General features: G+C 32.7%; 1 protein-coding gene across 2 annotated transcripts in view; it reads left to right on the top strand.

The window, feature by feature from the left end:
• LOC143237828 (voltage-dependent calcium channel type D subunit alpha-1-like) overlaps nucleotides 1-14,863 on the top strand; it is a 99,636-nt gene extending 84,773 nt beyond the window's left edge. For both annotated transcript variants that reach the window (XR_013020281.1, XR_013020282.1), the window contains exon 29: nucleotides 8,795-14,863. The gene's annotated coding sequence lies outside the window, so the exon portion shown is untranslated. The remainder of the gene's footprint in view (nucleotides 1-8,794) is intronic.
• The last annotated feature ends 721 nt before the right edge of the window (nucleotides 14,864-15,584 follow it).

Below are 15,584 nucleotides of genomic sequence, written 5' to 3'. Positions count from 1 at the left end.
ACTTTCATGTCTGTACCTGCTATGACTTACCACAGCACTAAGTAAAATATGCACATTGAAGGGTGTTCTATGAGATCAAAGTCAACTGCAGTTAGGCCTCAGGATCCTTAAAGTTTTCTTTGGCACTTCAACATATTTACTTTATCATGACTGTTTAAATAAGACTTGGAGAACTAAGTACACAAGAAAGGCACCCTGTTGAGGAAAAAGGTGGCCAGAAGTCAAGAATTCCATGCTAAATAGCCAGAGTCCTGAGTGAAAACAAAGGAATCAGATAACTTCCAAATAATGAGCTGTGCTGTCCATGTTAACATTCTCATAACAAAGGTGAATACACATACCTTTCAACTCAGATCTATTTCATCCACTGTCATCCAGCTGTCACATAAACAGTGCAAAGTTACAGTAGGAAAGGAATGGAGTCAAGAGTGCAGAACTGAATCAGACAAACTTGTTGACTCTAGCTAGGAGATACCAAACTATACTTCTGACTGTTAGAATTTACTAATACTTACATTATATGTCTTTTACAACTTTCTTCTAGAAACAAACTTAGTACTACTAAGAAGTCATTTTCAAAGTCTCACCATGCAGATGCTACTTTTTAGCCCATAAAACATTGATGGACCACATTTCTATTTGTCTATGAACTTTATTCTTTACTACTGTGTTTTCCACATTATTCGTAACAATAAAGAGTTTATTTCATACCATTGGTTCTTCTAAATTATTTTAACAAACTTTATTTGATACTGCTAAGGTTTCTGCATCACTTGTAGTGTCACAGACTATTTCATGCTCCTGTTTTTTCTACATTATTTCTAACAGTACAGACTCATGGAATTTCTGTATTTTTTCTAGCACTTCAGACTTTATTTCATGCTGCATGGTTTTCTACACTGTTTAAACACTATATAATATATTCCATACTACTTTGATTTTTACATAATTTTAAAGAGTACATGATTCTGGGTTTTCTACATCATTCCTAATAGTACAAATGTTATTTGCATGTTACTGCATTTGCTACATCATTTTAGTATTATAGACTTTATTTGATGCTCATGGGTTTTTCTTGTAGTATAGACATTATTTGCATATTTTTGGGTTTTTTATATCATTTCTAATAGTACATATTTTATTTCATATTACTTTGATTTACATCACTTATAACAATACAGACTTCACTTTATGCTCATGGGTTTTTTCTACATAATTTCTACCAGTACAGACTTTATTTTATACTATTATGTTTTCTACACAATTTCTATCAGTACAGACTTTATTTCATACTACCATGTTTTCTACATAATTTCTACCAGTACAGACTTTATTTCATAGTACTTTGTTTTCTACACAATTTCTATCAGTACAGACTTTATTTCATTCTACTATGTTTTCTACACAATTTCTATCAGTACAGACTTTATTTCATACTACTATGTTTTCTACACAATTTCTATCAGTACAGACTTTATTTCATACTACTATGTTTTCTACACAATTTCTATCAGTAGAGACTTTATTTCATACTACTATGTTTTCTACACAATTTCTATCAGTATAGACTTTATTTCATACTACCATGTTTTCTACATGATTGTGCAAGAATGTTACAGAATGTTGGATTTTTACATTGGTGGCTAAACAAGATTCACATGTTGGTGGTTGTCCCATTTTCTCCTCCTTCTGATGTTTTCTACATAATTTCTAACAGTACATATTTTATTTCATATTACTTTGATTTACATCACTTATAACAATACAGACTTCACTTTATGCTCATGGGTTTTTTCTACATAATTTCTACCAGTACAGACTTTATTTCATACTACTATGTTTTCTACACAATTTCTATCAGTACAGACTTTATTTCATACCACTATGTTTTCTACACAATTTCTATCAGTACAGACTTTATTTCATACTACCATGTTTTCTACATAATTTCTACCAGTACAGACTTTATTTCATAGTACTATGTTTTCTACACAATTTCTATCAGTACAGACTTTATTTCATACCACTATGTTTTCTACACAATTTCTATCAGTACAGACTTTATTTCATACTACCATGTTTTATACATAATTTCTACCAGTACAGACTTTATTTCATAGTACTATGTTTTATACACAATTTCTATCAGTACAGACTTTATTTCATACTACTATGTTTTCTACACAATTTCTATCAGTAGAGACTTTATTTCATACTACTATGTTTTTATACATAATTTCTATCAGTACAGACTTTATTTCATACTACTATGTTTTATACATGATTGTGCAAGAATGTTACAGAATGTTGGATTTTTACATTGGTGGCTAAACAAGATTCACATGTTAGTGGTTGTCCCATTTTCTCCTCCTTCTGATGTTTTCTACATAATTTCTAACAGTACAGATTTTATTTGCATACTCCTGGGTTTTCTACTTCATTTCTAACAGTGCAGACTTTATTTCATATTACTGGATTTTGTACATCACAGAAATAGGTACTCTCCTTTAGTGCTGCCCTCCATATACAAAATCTTTTTTGTGCGTGCCACAAGCCTAGGATCTCCTACTCATTTGGAATTGAATTGTTCTAATGCATCACATTCAAATCATAATATGACAACTCTGCATAAATAAGAGTGTGAAATAGTTTCTTTATGCATGTGATACCCTCTATTCTACTGAACTCTATCACTTGTCCTTCAACAGTACTTATGTTAAGACAATTTCTGTTTGATGCTTTTCAGATCATTCAAATTTGTAACTTTTATCAATTTATTTTCCAGAGTAGAATTTCTTCGTTAATTTTTAATTACTCAAATTTAATATACATCAAAGATTCGTGTTTCATTTCAAGTATGAATTCTGAGGTTAATATTACCACTTTGAGTATCATACCTCCTGCTAGCACTTTTTCACAAGCTGCAGGTGGTGGAGACTTATCTTTGGATTTATTTGCTATTAGCACAGTGAGGTTGATTGTTATATGGGCTACCTCTTTCTCCTGAACTTGCTCCAGTTCCTCCTGAACAAACTGAACCTTTTCAGATCAATGAGGATTTTAATAGCCTTTTTCTGACACTGGATTTTATGGAATCAGTGATGCCTAATACTGCATTTTGAGACATGATTTCTCAGGTATGTTATGTTTTGTGCATATCCTCAATTTCCTATGATCCCCATCATACTTTGTGGGATAATAGTTCTTCATCTCAGTATTTTGTTTTCTCACCCTTCATGCATGTTAGAACTCATGCTCAGTCGTTTGTCTCCTTAGGCTTCAGATCAGTTTGCATCAGCTTACCATTATAGTGACTGTTTTTTTACTCTTAGAGCTTGGATTCAGTGTTGAAGCAGTTCCAAAATTTTCTATGCATTTAACTCATGCTTAGTTTTCTCACTTTTTTCTTACCCTTACTTCCCTTCTACAGTGTTTATCTATTATCCATCTACTTTCTGAGGCAGCCCCAAGTTTGTTTACCGCCCCCTTATCTTTCATACATTTTCTTCAACAGTATGGTTTTGATAATGTATTTGAAACTTTGGATTAATTTGTTGCAGCTGGACCAAAGACAAGCCCCTATTCCTGTTTTTTTGTTCTAGTCCTTCTCAGTCTTTACCATGTTCCTCCATCCAGGTTTCTCATCTTGTTGTTTTATTCAATATAGATGGACATATCACCTGTGTACTCTGATGCAGTGTGAGCTCGCTTGTATGAGCATGTTGCCCTTTGGTGACCTGTCACCACAGATCCATGGGTTATTTGAGTTTTACCAGTGAGACTTCTCTCATAATTTCTTTCCCTCCTTTGTCTCAGGTATCTGTTTCCTTCCCCATGCCTCAGGATCTTAATACCAGTCATCATCTCTCTGAGGCAGTACAAGATCTTCTGTCTCAAGAAGACATTGAACTTGCTGTCATTTTTCTCCAGGCTTTTTTCTAGTCTTTTTGCCATCCCCCAAACAATTGGAGACAGCTATCCTGTTGTAGATTTGTCCCTTCTCATTCACTTTCTCATTCTGCCCCTTTTATACTTTAGTCATTTCTCACCCTCATAGGGGCTTTTTCTTTATGCTTGTGGATGACAAAGGTGAATGTCATAAATAGTTACTTGCATATCCCAATATTTCATCAATGGCCACAATATTTTCAGTTTGCTCACCACAGTGTGGTTTATTTGTTTCACATACTGCCTTTTGGACTTATTTTGGCTTTGTATATTTTTTGTCAGGTGGTTAAAGTGTTCATTTGTCACTCACATGCTATTGAGTTATGCTTTTATTATTACATGGATGACTGGCTACTGTTACCACTTTCCTGAACAAGAGTCTACCTATAACATTCATTGACTGCTCATGGAGGTTGGTTACTCTAATTGAAGAAGTCATTCCTTCAGCCTACCTGATATCTTGTCCATTTGGGTGTTTTTCAACACCCATTTCAATTGGCTCAAGCTTCTCTTTGACTTCATTTGATGGAGATTTCAGTTCTTCATGATTTTACTGCTCCCCTATTACAGTACACAGGATTCTGTTGCTTTGGGAATGTGTTCTTCAGTGCCAGACTTTATCCTCTTAGGTCCTGTATATATGTGGGCTCTTCATGACCAATGGAATTTTGCATGAGATTCTTTAATTTCTCCTGTATCCCTTCCTCCCAACATTGTTGGCTTTCTGCATTGGTGGTTGAACAAGATTCACATGTTGGTGGGCATCCCATTTTCTCCTCCTCATCCAGATTAACACATTTTAATGGATGCATCTCTTCAGGGCTGGGGAGTATATGTTGATCAACAAGAAGCTTTGGGATGTTTGTCTATGGCTGAGAAGTCTTATAAATATCCTGGAGCTTGTTGGTGTAGTTTGTACTTTGGTTTATTTTTTTATATTTGACCTGAAATTGTATGGTAATGACCCATTCTGACAATTATACAATGGTTGCTTAACTCAGTTACCAGGGGACATCAATTTAAATCCCCATGTTTTCACACTTTGGATCTTTTTTGTGCCTGTATGCTAGACATCCATATTATTAAGTGTCATGTTCCAGTAGCTTTAGATCTTCTAGAAGATTGGTTTTCCCCTCCAGACAAAGCTTATCCGACAACGTGGTCTCTCAATTGTCTTGTTTTCCAGTGGCTTTTACCCTCTTTAGGGTACTCTTCACATAGATGCATTTGCCACATTTCTCAACAACTAGTTGTGAGTGTTTTAGTCTCCAGTCCATCATTCTCTTGCTCTGGCTTTAGATGCTTTCAGTCAGGATTGGACTAACAAATACCTGTATGTCTATCCTGCAATTTGATTTCTTCACAAGGTGATTTTTATCATCCATGCCACTCTGCTGGGCCATTCTGATTGCTTTTTACTGGCAAGCTCAATTGTATTTTTCATGGCTCCAAACTACTCCCCCATTACCTCTTTCTCTTAATTCATCCCTTCTTCAGTCACTGGTGTTTCATCCAGCCCTTACTGTCTTTCATCTTCATGTTTGGATTTTATCCAGTCCTTTGTGAGGAAATCCAGCTTGTCTCAACAGGTAGCTTCTTTTCTAACTTGTTCCATTCACCCTTTCTTCAGGGAGGTATATCAATATAATTGGAAAGTTTCCATTGTTGGTCTCTGGATCATAGGATTCTGCCTGATCTACCAACTGTTCCTCATATTGTGGATTTCCCAGCTTGGTTTTTCAATGGGGATCTTTTATCTCTTAGATCTCGGGTTATTGGATGGCCTTGTCCCACAAATTTTGCTTTTCTAGATAGAGTAAGTTGTTTACCTCTCCTTCTTTTTCCCTTTTGATATGTTCCTTCCAAGTTCTTTTTCACTTTGGTGGGCTGTTTTTTGGGATTGAGATGTTAATATAGTCCTTCACTGCCTCATTTTGCTTCTGTTTGAACCACTCTCCACACAATCATTGTTTCACCTTTCTCATAAGGCCTATTTCCTTCTCCTCTTAGCCTGCAGACATTGAAGGTCAGACATATTTGCCATCAATGTCTTACATACTCTTTTTCATTCCACATATATTCTTTTTTGTCCAGACCATTCTTTTCCAAACTTTTGGTGACTCAAGAAGGTTACTCCTCCTTTCCACCAATTTTCCTTCCTTCCCTTTCCCACCTTTATCCTTAGTCTGATCTAGATAGGCTTCCCACTTTACTCTTATACTGCCTGCACCACTTCCTTCCATGGTGTCCATTCCCACCTCTTTATTCTGCAGCAGACAACCTCTGTTTCTGATCTTTCTCTTTCCACCCTCATCAATTAGTTTCAGTTTTTAATTTGATTGACTTATTCTTCTTTATCACCTTCTTACTACATCTTGTTCTGGATATTTTCTCATCAAATACAAAACTTTACTTTTTCATTGGCTTTTCAGCTTCATCATCCTTTGGAGGAAATAGTTCAGTTGGGATGTGGACTACCCCTCTTACATTCATCTCTAACTATTTGCATAGGATTATGGTGTCTTCCTCTATTTGGGTTATCATCTTTCACCTGTAGCTATTCTTTAGACTTCAGTAATACTTTGACTGGGTAAATTATCTTTTATTACTCATTTCTTCCTTTTTGGGGGCAGTTTTTTATTAATCATTGTCTGGATCTCACTACATGGTGAATGGTGTCTGACCAAATGTCTTTAACCATTTAAATTCACACTGTAAGACCATGTCAACTTACATGTTATAATTCCATGGCCATGCAATGCACACTTTGGAGATGGGGTGTCCCACAGAATGACTTGTAGGTTTATTCTCTTGATAGGTTTGTTTTGTAAGTTTTCCTGTCCCAAACTGTACTCATCCATGAACTATGTTTGTATAGCAGAATGGGATAGTTGCTCATGCCTGCCATGCCTTGTATTGAATAAATTGGTATGTTCTGATTTTCCAATTAGGTTTTATGCTCACCTGTTGCACTGTTTCAGGTGTGGTCGTTGCTTCATACTCTCCATTGAGTTTCCTCCCCCCCTTTTCTTCTAGTGGAGTTTGAGAATCCTTATTACTTACCAGTTTCAAGCTGGTGGAGTGGTGAACTATGGAGTCATTTTCCTGAATATATTCATGAAGGATAAATACTACAAGGAGTTCGGAAAGTCACTGTGCACTTATATATTTATTGAGATGTGGAACAGGTGTATCTGGGAATTTTTCAGCAAATCGCTGTCGCACCACATCTGTGTATCTACCACCTTCTTGGAATATGTGTTCGATGAGCCATACACATTCTTCAGTTGTCAAAACCATATTGGGATCAAAATCTGAAATACAATAACATATGATTACAAAACTGCACAGTGACTTTCCAAACACCCTGTATATATAAAAGATTATAAAATCATTCAGTTGAGAGTAGGGCAGAGGTGTAGATGATGTGATATTCTCCAATATGTAAATTGTGAGTTAGCTATCACAATTCCAGTTCACTCCTTTGATTGGTGTCCCTCATCATATCCCCACATGGATATTGGTTCCCATTGGTTGGGTTTTTGATTTACAGGTCAACTAATAAACATAAATCTTCACACATGTATTACAGATATCTCTGTTTCCTCCCTCATTTATACTCTTGTCACCCCAGTAGTGTTATGGGTCATAACATAGGTATTTGCATGTTACTATAGATCTTCCCCATCCACTATCCCTCGATGCTTGTTATTCCAAGGATGTTACTGCATTTGGAGTAGTTCCTGTAAATTTAAAATTTTAGTGAGATGCTTGATGTGAATCATCTCACTCATATTATGTTCCCCACTCACAGGTCAGATGATCAGAAATTCTCTCGAGTAACATGAATTTGAGGTGAATATAATATGACTCTCATTCTACCTTCACATGGATGCCAGTTCCCAGTGCATGAGTTGTGGATATAGCTCATTTGCCATTTATGGACCATCGTGCCCTAGAAATTCTACACCTAGGGGCACATCCATTTAATCATTTTGGTGTTTTTGAAGGATGTTTCTTCTTTTGTCTTGCACTAGTCCCTCCACCTGTTCAATGTACCACATTGGAAGTTATAATTTTTCTCTATGGAAAATGCATTTCTGATAAGTACTTACCACATCTCACACTTTCCAATCTACCTCACCACTGAAAACCAGTGTTTCCATCTTCTGTCAAAACTTGAAGTGATAGCTCAGTAGAATTGAATAGGAGGAGTAACATTGATCAAGAGAGAATGTTGCACTTTTATTGGTGGAGGGTTGTTGCATGATGATTTGCAAGTGAAATGCATTGGAATCAGTCAGTTCTAAATGAGTGGGGAATTCAAAGCTTGTGGCATGTGCAAAAATATGTTTTTGCAATATAGAGGGCTGCCATGAACATGAATAGCTATTTCTATGAGAGGAGTTAACTACCTATTAGAAATACATTTTCAATAAAGGAAAAATTAATACTTTTAACTATGTAGATTTTATTTTTGTGTTTCAGAGTTGTTGCTTTGGCATTATTGTAGTACAAACTTTGCTTCTAAGTTTTTTTTTTATGTAAGTTCAGCTGTAATGGATTCATTTGTATTTAGCGCTTGATTATTAATGCAATGTAGTTGTTTATAGATTTTATTTAATAAAATAAAATATTACTACATTTTTCTTTTAATTTTACCCAAACATTTTAATGTTATCAATCTAACTACTTATCCATCATACTAAGTTTAGGTATTGTGAAAATGTTTTAATATTTAACATTTATTGTTTATATTTACATACTTTCTGCTGAAGAAGCTATAATCATTGGCTTTTACTTACCTTTATCTTTTTAAACAGTTTTAATACTTTATGCTTTTTAGATGATTCGGAGTTCTAGAGATATGCTGTGGAAACAAGGCCTTCTAAAGTCCTGCACATGTAGGCTTTTATTCTGTGTGTGTGACTGTGAATACCATTGACACAGCAGCTAACAGTAAATAATGGAAGTACAATTGATATTGAAGACCACAAGCTATATTTTATTGGCTCAATAGTTGTGAGAAATGTGTAATATTTTTTGCAAACATCTTGCTTGTTTCTGTTGTATAAATAATCAACTTTTATTTCACTAAAGCAGTTAGCTAATGGTTTTTGAAAATTTGGCAGTTAGTTTGTACTGGAGATGGTTTGAGGCAAAATTTAAAAGTTTTGCGAGCCAATGGGAAAATTCATTTGTTGTTGAAATGATTATCATTATACATAGTTCAAATTTCCTTTACTGCAATATTTATTAGGTTTAGCTCTAAGTCAACATGAAGATATTTAATAGCTGGATAATTAAGATTATCTTGGAATTTGGGAAAATGTTAAGACTTGAAAAAATAAGTTCCACTTACAGAGTGACTAGGCTATCAAATCATGATGAGTTACTCTATTTAAAGAGGTGGGTAGAGATTAAGTGAAGTATTCTTCATTTAAGGTATTTTGGAAAAAATATGAGACATTCTCTTGTAATTCATGTATCTTTTGTGGTCAGTATTTGTTACATACATGAAATAATAAGAGGTGATGAATTATCTATTAACTGTTCACATTCCATAGGCTTATACATACCCCTTTAATGATTACACCAACAAATCATGATGACTTACACTATTCAACTGACTAGAGTAACAAATCATAATGTTTATGTTAGTTGACTAATTAAATTAACCAATCATAAGTCACAGTTGACTGATGAGACCAATAACTTGTGATTGGTTACATTAGTTGGTTCATTAGACTCTTAAATCTTGATGAGTTAAATGAGTCAATTGATTATCCCAACAAATCAAAATGAATTACACTAGTCGATTGACTAAACTAAGAAATGACAAGTTATGCTAGTTGATTGATTAAGTGAACAAATCATGTTGAATTACATTAGTTGATTGACTAGACCAACAAATTGTTAAGTCATGCAATAAGTCCTGAATCACTTTCTCATGAAATTTGCATTTTTGCCTTGATCAACACTATAGAGAAAGTATAAAGTTACCAGGGCTACTTTTCATATTTTATGATAGATGGTGTCATGTAACTTTTCAGCCTAATGAGGAAATGTAAAAATTCCATGTGTTTGATCCAGCATGTTGTCAGATATACATATATTTCAGCTGTTAAAGATTTCTCAATTTTTTGTGGGTTCCCTACTTAGCTCTAGCACAAACTTGTTTAATGGTAGTTGAATTGCATTTATTAGTAGATTAAAACAACAAACCTGATGAATTACAGTAGGTGATTCATTAAACTAACAAATCCTGATAACTTGCACTAGATGATTGATGAGATCAACTGTTCATGATGAATTACATTAGTTAACTTATTAGACCAACAAACCATGATGAAATACATCTTAAATGTATAAATAAACTAAAAAATCATGATGATTGGCACGAGTTTTGTCAATTAGACCAACAGATCATGATCAATTATAGACACGTTTAGATTAGCTAACAATTCATGATGAATTACACTTGATGATTGGTTGGATCAAACAATCATAAGGAGTTACACTAGTTCTTTAATTACATTAACAAATCATAATGTATTACACTTGTTAGTAGATGAGACCAACAAATCATGATGAATTACACTAGTTAGTTTATTAAACTAACAAATACAAATGAGTTACACCAGGTAAGTTATTAGACCAACATCCCATAAAGTACTACATTAATTTGTTGATTAGACCAAAAAATTATGATGTATTAGACTAGTTGTTTGATTAAATTACAGTAACTGATTGATTAAATCCTAATGAGTTGTACTGGTTCATTGATTAGATCAAAAATCATGATGAATTACATTTGTTCGCTCATTAGATGAACAATTAAATCAAGATTGTTTATGGTAGCTGATTGATTGATCCAACAAATACTGTTGAATTATACTATTTGGTTGGTTAGACCAACAAATAATGAGAAATTAAACTTGTTTGTGGATTAGATCAACAAATCATAATGAATTACATTTGTTGGTAGGTTAAGCCAACAAACCATGATGAGTTGCAGTGGCTGATTGATTAGACCAACAGATCTTGATGAGTTACACTAGTTGGTTGATTAGACTAACAAATCATGATGAATTACACCAGTTTATTTATTAAATCAAACATCTAACAAATTATGATGAATCACACTAATTTACTTATTCAGATAACAAATTACAATGTGTTACAATGGTTGGGTGATTAGACCAACAAATAATGACATTTAAAAATAGCTCATTCATGAAACTAAGAAATTATGACTTTCTTTACCAGCTGGTTTATTAAACTTACAGACTATAGTGGCTTGCACTTGTTACTTAATTAACCCAGTAAGTGATTAGTTACATTAGTTAACTGATTAGGCTGGTCAATCATAATGTTTTCTTTTTTATGTTTTTGAAGTAGTCATCTTGTGACTTAGTTGTTCAAACTTTTTTCAAACGTTTAGGTTTTAGTTTCTTGCATATTATAGTAGCAACTTAAGCCTTGTTTATTACTTGTATTTCTTTCTTTTCAGATATCATAAATAGATATTTTTTTCATTTCATTAACTTTTAATAGCACAAATGTGGTTACTGATTTTCTTGTCATATATTCTATTACTTATATAATTCTTGGTTTATTTCTTGTAATGAATACAACACCTAATTCTCAATTGATTTAAGGAGATGTGATGGTAAAGACACATGATGCTGATACAGTTATATGTGAGAAAAAGTTACTGTTGTATGGAATTTTGATAATTAAGATGATAAACAGTGGAAAGATTTTTTTTTTCTCTTGGATAATCTTGTTTTCATCAGTTACAGTAGTCGTAGTTGTAAATAAAAAAATATTTTTCAATGTGTTCTGTAAGTAAGAAAATTTTTGTTTGAAGAATCCATTTTTAACTTATGCACTTTTTTAATTTCTTTACACTGGCTAACAAAAACAAAAAACTGCTCTTACAAACCTTATTATTATTAAGCCTTATAATTACTTATTATTTGGTTTTTATTGCTATTCGTGGACTCATAATAAACCTGAAAATCTTATTCAACAAATGCAGAAATGTTTTTTAAAAGTATTTTTAAAGTTTATTACATTTCTCCTGTATTAAGACAATTATCAATTATATTTCCTAAAGCTACAATAGCCCCTTAAATACATTTTGCAGTAATTAAAGATCCAATAATACTTGTTTAGTGCATCACTTTATAGATACTTTCACAGTAAGTTTGAACTTAATATTAAGCATTAATAATTTCTTTTGTGCAATTCATGTAAGTTGACTCATCAACTTTTATGCTGTATGCTGTATAAAATATTTCATTTAGAACATGGTATTATGTTCACTTTAATATGAAATGGTATCAACCAAATGAAAGGCTTCCTGCAGCTAGGAAGTTTTGATTTACCCTGAATATTTACAGCTGAATAGTCACTGAAATGTTATAAGTTATACTAAAATCTGGGTTGATCAGATTTCATAGTGGACTTAAGTCTTTTTTGTTTAATTTCATTTGCATCAATCACAACATTTTATACATGTTTACTGTACATAGATATGGAAGATAATGAATCACATGTATGAGTACTATTTTCAGAGAGTGTTTTCTGTTATCTATCTTGAAAGTCAGTAGTCTCATGTAAGTTGTTAAACTTAAGATAAAACTGTTTACACCTTGTCATTCCTTCAAGGTGGCCTGACATGGCTGGGTGGTTAAGGTGCTTGACTTGCAATCTGAGGCTCACTGGTTTGAATCCCCGTCCCACCACATATGCTCATCCTTTTAGCTGTAGTTGTATTATAATGTGATGTTCAATCCCACTATTCATTGGTAAAAAAGTAGCTGAAGTGTTAGCAGTGGATGGTGAGGACTTGCTGCTACATTACACTGCTAAATTAGGAATGGGTAACACAGATAGCCCTCTTGTAGCTTTGCATGAAATTCAAAACAAACAAACATGATAATTCAAATTGTTGGTGGATATATTTTATAAGTACTATTACTTTAGTGTAGTTTAGAGGTTAGAAATGATTGTGCAAAAACATGGTTACAAAACTAAGAAGAAAAGCTTTATAAACATCAAACAGTTCAGTTTTTGCCATTCTCATAGTTAAGGGTTAAGATGTAACATATTTATCCATTAAGAAAGCAAAAGCTAAAATGGTGGGTATTTATGAAGTTTTCCTTCTCAATTCTGTGATCATAATTCTAATTATATTAACTCAAGTTTTCACATTTTTACATTAAGCTTTTAAGTACACAGGATATGCATTAAAATAACCAACAAAAACCAAGAAAGAAAAGTAAAATAAAAACAAGTAACCATTGTCAGAATTACAAGCTGCCAAGTATGTATGTCTTTCTCTGGAAAATTCATTCGTGTTAGTTCTTTCACTACCTCTGATATAAGGACTCCATTAAGGCATACTGTTTTCTAACGAGAACAACAGACATCTATAAAGATATACAAGTTTCACTAAGAAAAGTTAGGTTATCTAAATACTCAAAAATATAGTTTAAATGTCAATACTGACATATTTAATTTTTATGGTAAGAGAATATTCAACTTTTAAATAAAAAATAATAATTTATTTTTATTTTTTCTCACAAGTATAAACTCTCTTGAGATTATTAGTTATCTATGGTCAAGAACTTAAATGTCTTGTATTTAATTCTTGTCAGTTGATGAATTGAAATTCACTGTTAAACTAGTAGTGCATAATTATATACTTACCAAGGTGATGTATAAGGGAATATGAGCTGAAGATCTGTGACTTTATTTGATTCTTAGAATTTATTGTTCCAGATTTTAGAAAACAGTAACAAAGTAAAACCTATCATGTAAGATTTCTTCCATCAACTTGTATATATTCTCATTGAAAATCCTGCCATTCTAACTGTAATATAAAAGAAGTTTAAGAAGCATTTTTATGCTGCAAAAATATTGAATATACAGTTTTAACTGTTGGTTTATAAAAGCATATTATTTGTTTGTCATATGCTGGTAATAATTAGTATTGCTAGAAAAATAACTGAACTCAATTCTCATTGGAAGTTTGGTAATATAAGAACACAGTTGTTGATAAAGTTTGAGGAAAGTTATTTCCAGTAATAACAACTAAATTAATATGCTTAGTAAGTAGTGGTTAACTAAAGAAAACAGTAACTAGACAAACTAAGTGTTTGTAAATGTTTTGGTTTTCTAATCAATTTTCTGCACTACAGTTTTATAATTTTATTTCCATAGACATAGATAGTATCATATTTCTCATCATGATCAGATGACTACTTTATGGATTGCCATGTTGCATTAAAATGTTTACTATTTTTATTATTTTTCTATAACCTTTTTTCTATTTAATTTGTTTTTGGTGTTTTCAATTGTTTTTTTGTACACTATATCTGTATGTTTAAAATTAGGCTTTCATATTCTCCCATTTATTACTAGACAGTATGTACTTGATGTCAGGTGTATACTTTATTAGTAGTTTACATAATAACTGACTAACAGAGTGCCCTCCAGTGGTATGATGCAGATTTACAGTGCTAGAAACTGGGTTTCAGTACCAGTTGTTGGCAGAACACAGATAGACTGCTGTGTAGCTCTGTGCTTAATTAAAAATGAGTGGCTTTGTAGAGCAGTAGTAATAATTATTTACCATGACTTCATAAATTGATTAAGATTCAGCAAAATTGTAGTTCTCTATATCTACCATGACTTCAAAAACTGAGTAAGATTAGGTAGGATTATAGTTTGTTCTGTATATTTCAAATGACTTCACAAACTGAGTAAGATCCAGAAGGATTGTAGTTTGTTCTGTATATCTCAAATTATTTCAAAAACTGAGTAAGGTTCAGCAGGATTTTAGTTTGTGCTATATATCTGCCATGACTTCAAAAACTGAGTAAGGTTCAGCAGGATTTTAGTTTGTACTGAGTAAGGTTCAGCAGGATTTTAGTTTGTACTATATATCTTCCGTGACTTCAAAAAACTGAGTAAGGTTCAGCAGGATTTTAGTTTGTACTATATATCTTCCGTGACTTCAAAAACTATATATCTGAGTAAGGTTCAGCAGGATTTTAGTTTGTACTATATATCTGCCATGACTTCAAAAACTGAGTAAGGTTCAGCAGGATTTTAGTTTGTACTATATATCTTCCGTGACTTCAAAAACTGAGTAAGGTTCAGCAGGATTTTAGTTTGTACTATATATCTTCCGTGACTTCAAAAACTGAGTAAGGTTCAGCAGGATTTTAGTTTGTACTATATATCTTCCGTGACTTCAAAAACTGAGTAAGGTTCAGCAGGATTTTAGTTTGTACTATATATCTTCCGTGACTTCAAAAACTGAGTAAGGTTCAGTTGGATTATAGTTTGTTTTATAAATTACTTAATAAATCCAATAAGTAAGTAAGTAAGATTTTATAGAACTTAGTCTTTTATATTTGATGATACTTTTTAAGCCTAATAAAATTGTATGGAAAATTAGACTGTCCTATACATATATTTCATATGACTTCCAAAATGTTAACAGGGCATCTGTTCTGTAGTAACAACTACTTTCTAATTAACCCAGTATTTTTACATGATATTTCACCTGCTGTAGCTGTGACTTATTACTTTTTAGTTAACTTCAAGTGTTTACATGA

This window comes from Tachypleus tridentatus, chromosome 13, assembly GCF_004210375.1.
Source record: "Tachypleus tridentatus isolate NWPU-2018 chromosome 13, ASM421037v1, whole genome shotgun sequence".
NCBI classification, from domain to species: domain Eukaryota; kingdom Metazoa; phylum Arthropoda; class Merostomata; order Xiphosura; family Limulidae; genus Tachypleus; species Tachypleus tridentatus.
The sequence above is the reverse complement of the archived record's forward strand: the minus strand, read 5'-3'. Positions and strand labels throughout refer to the sequence as shown.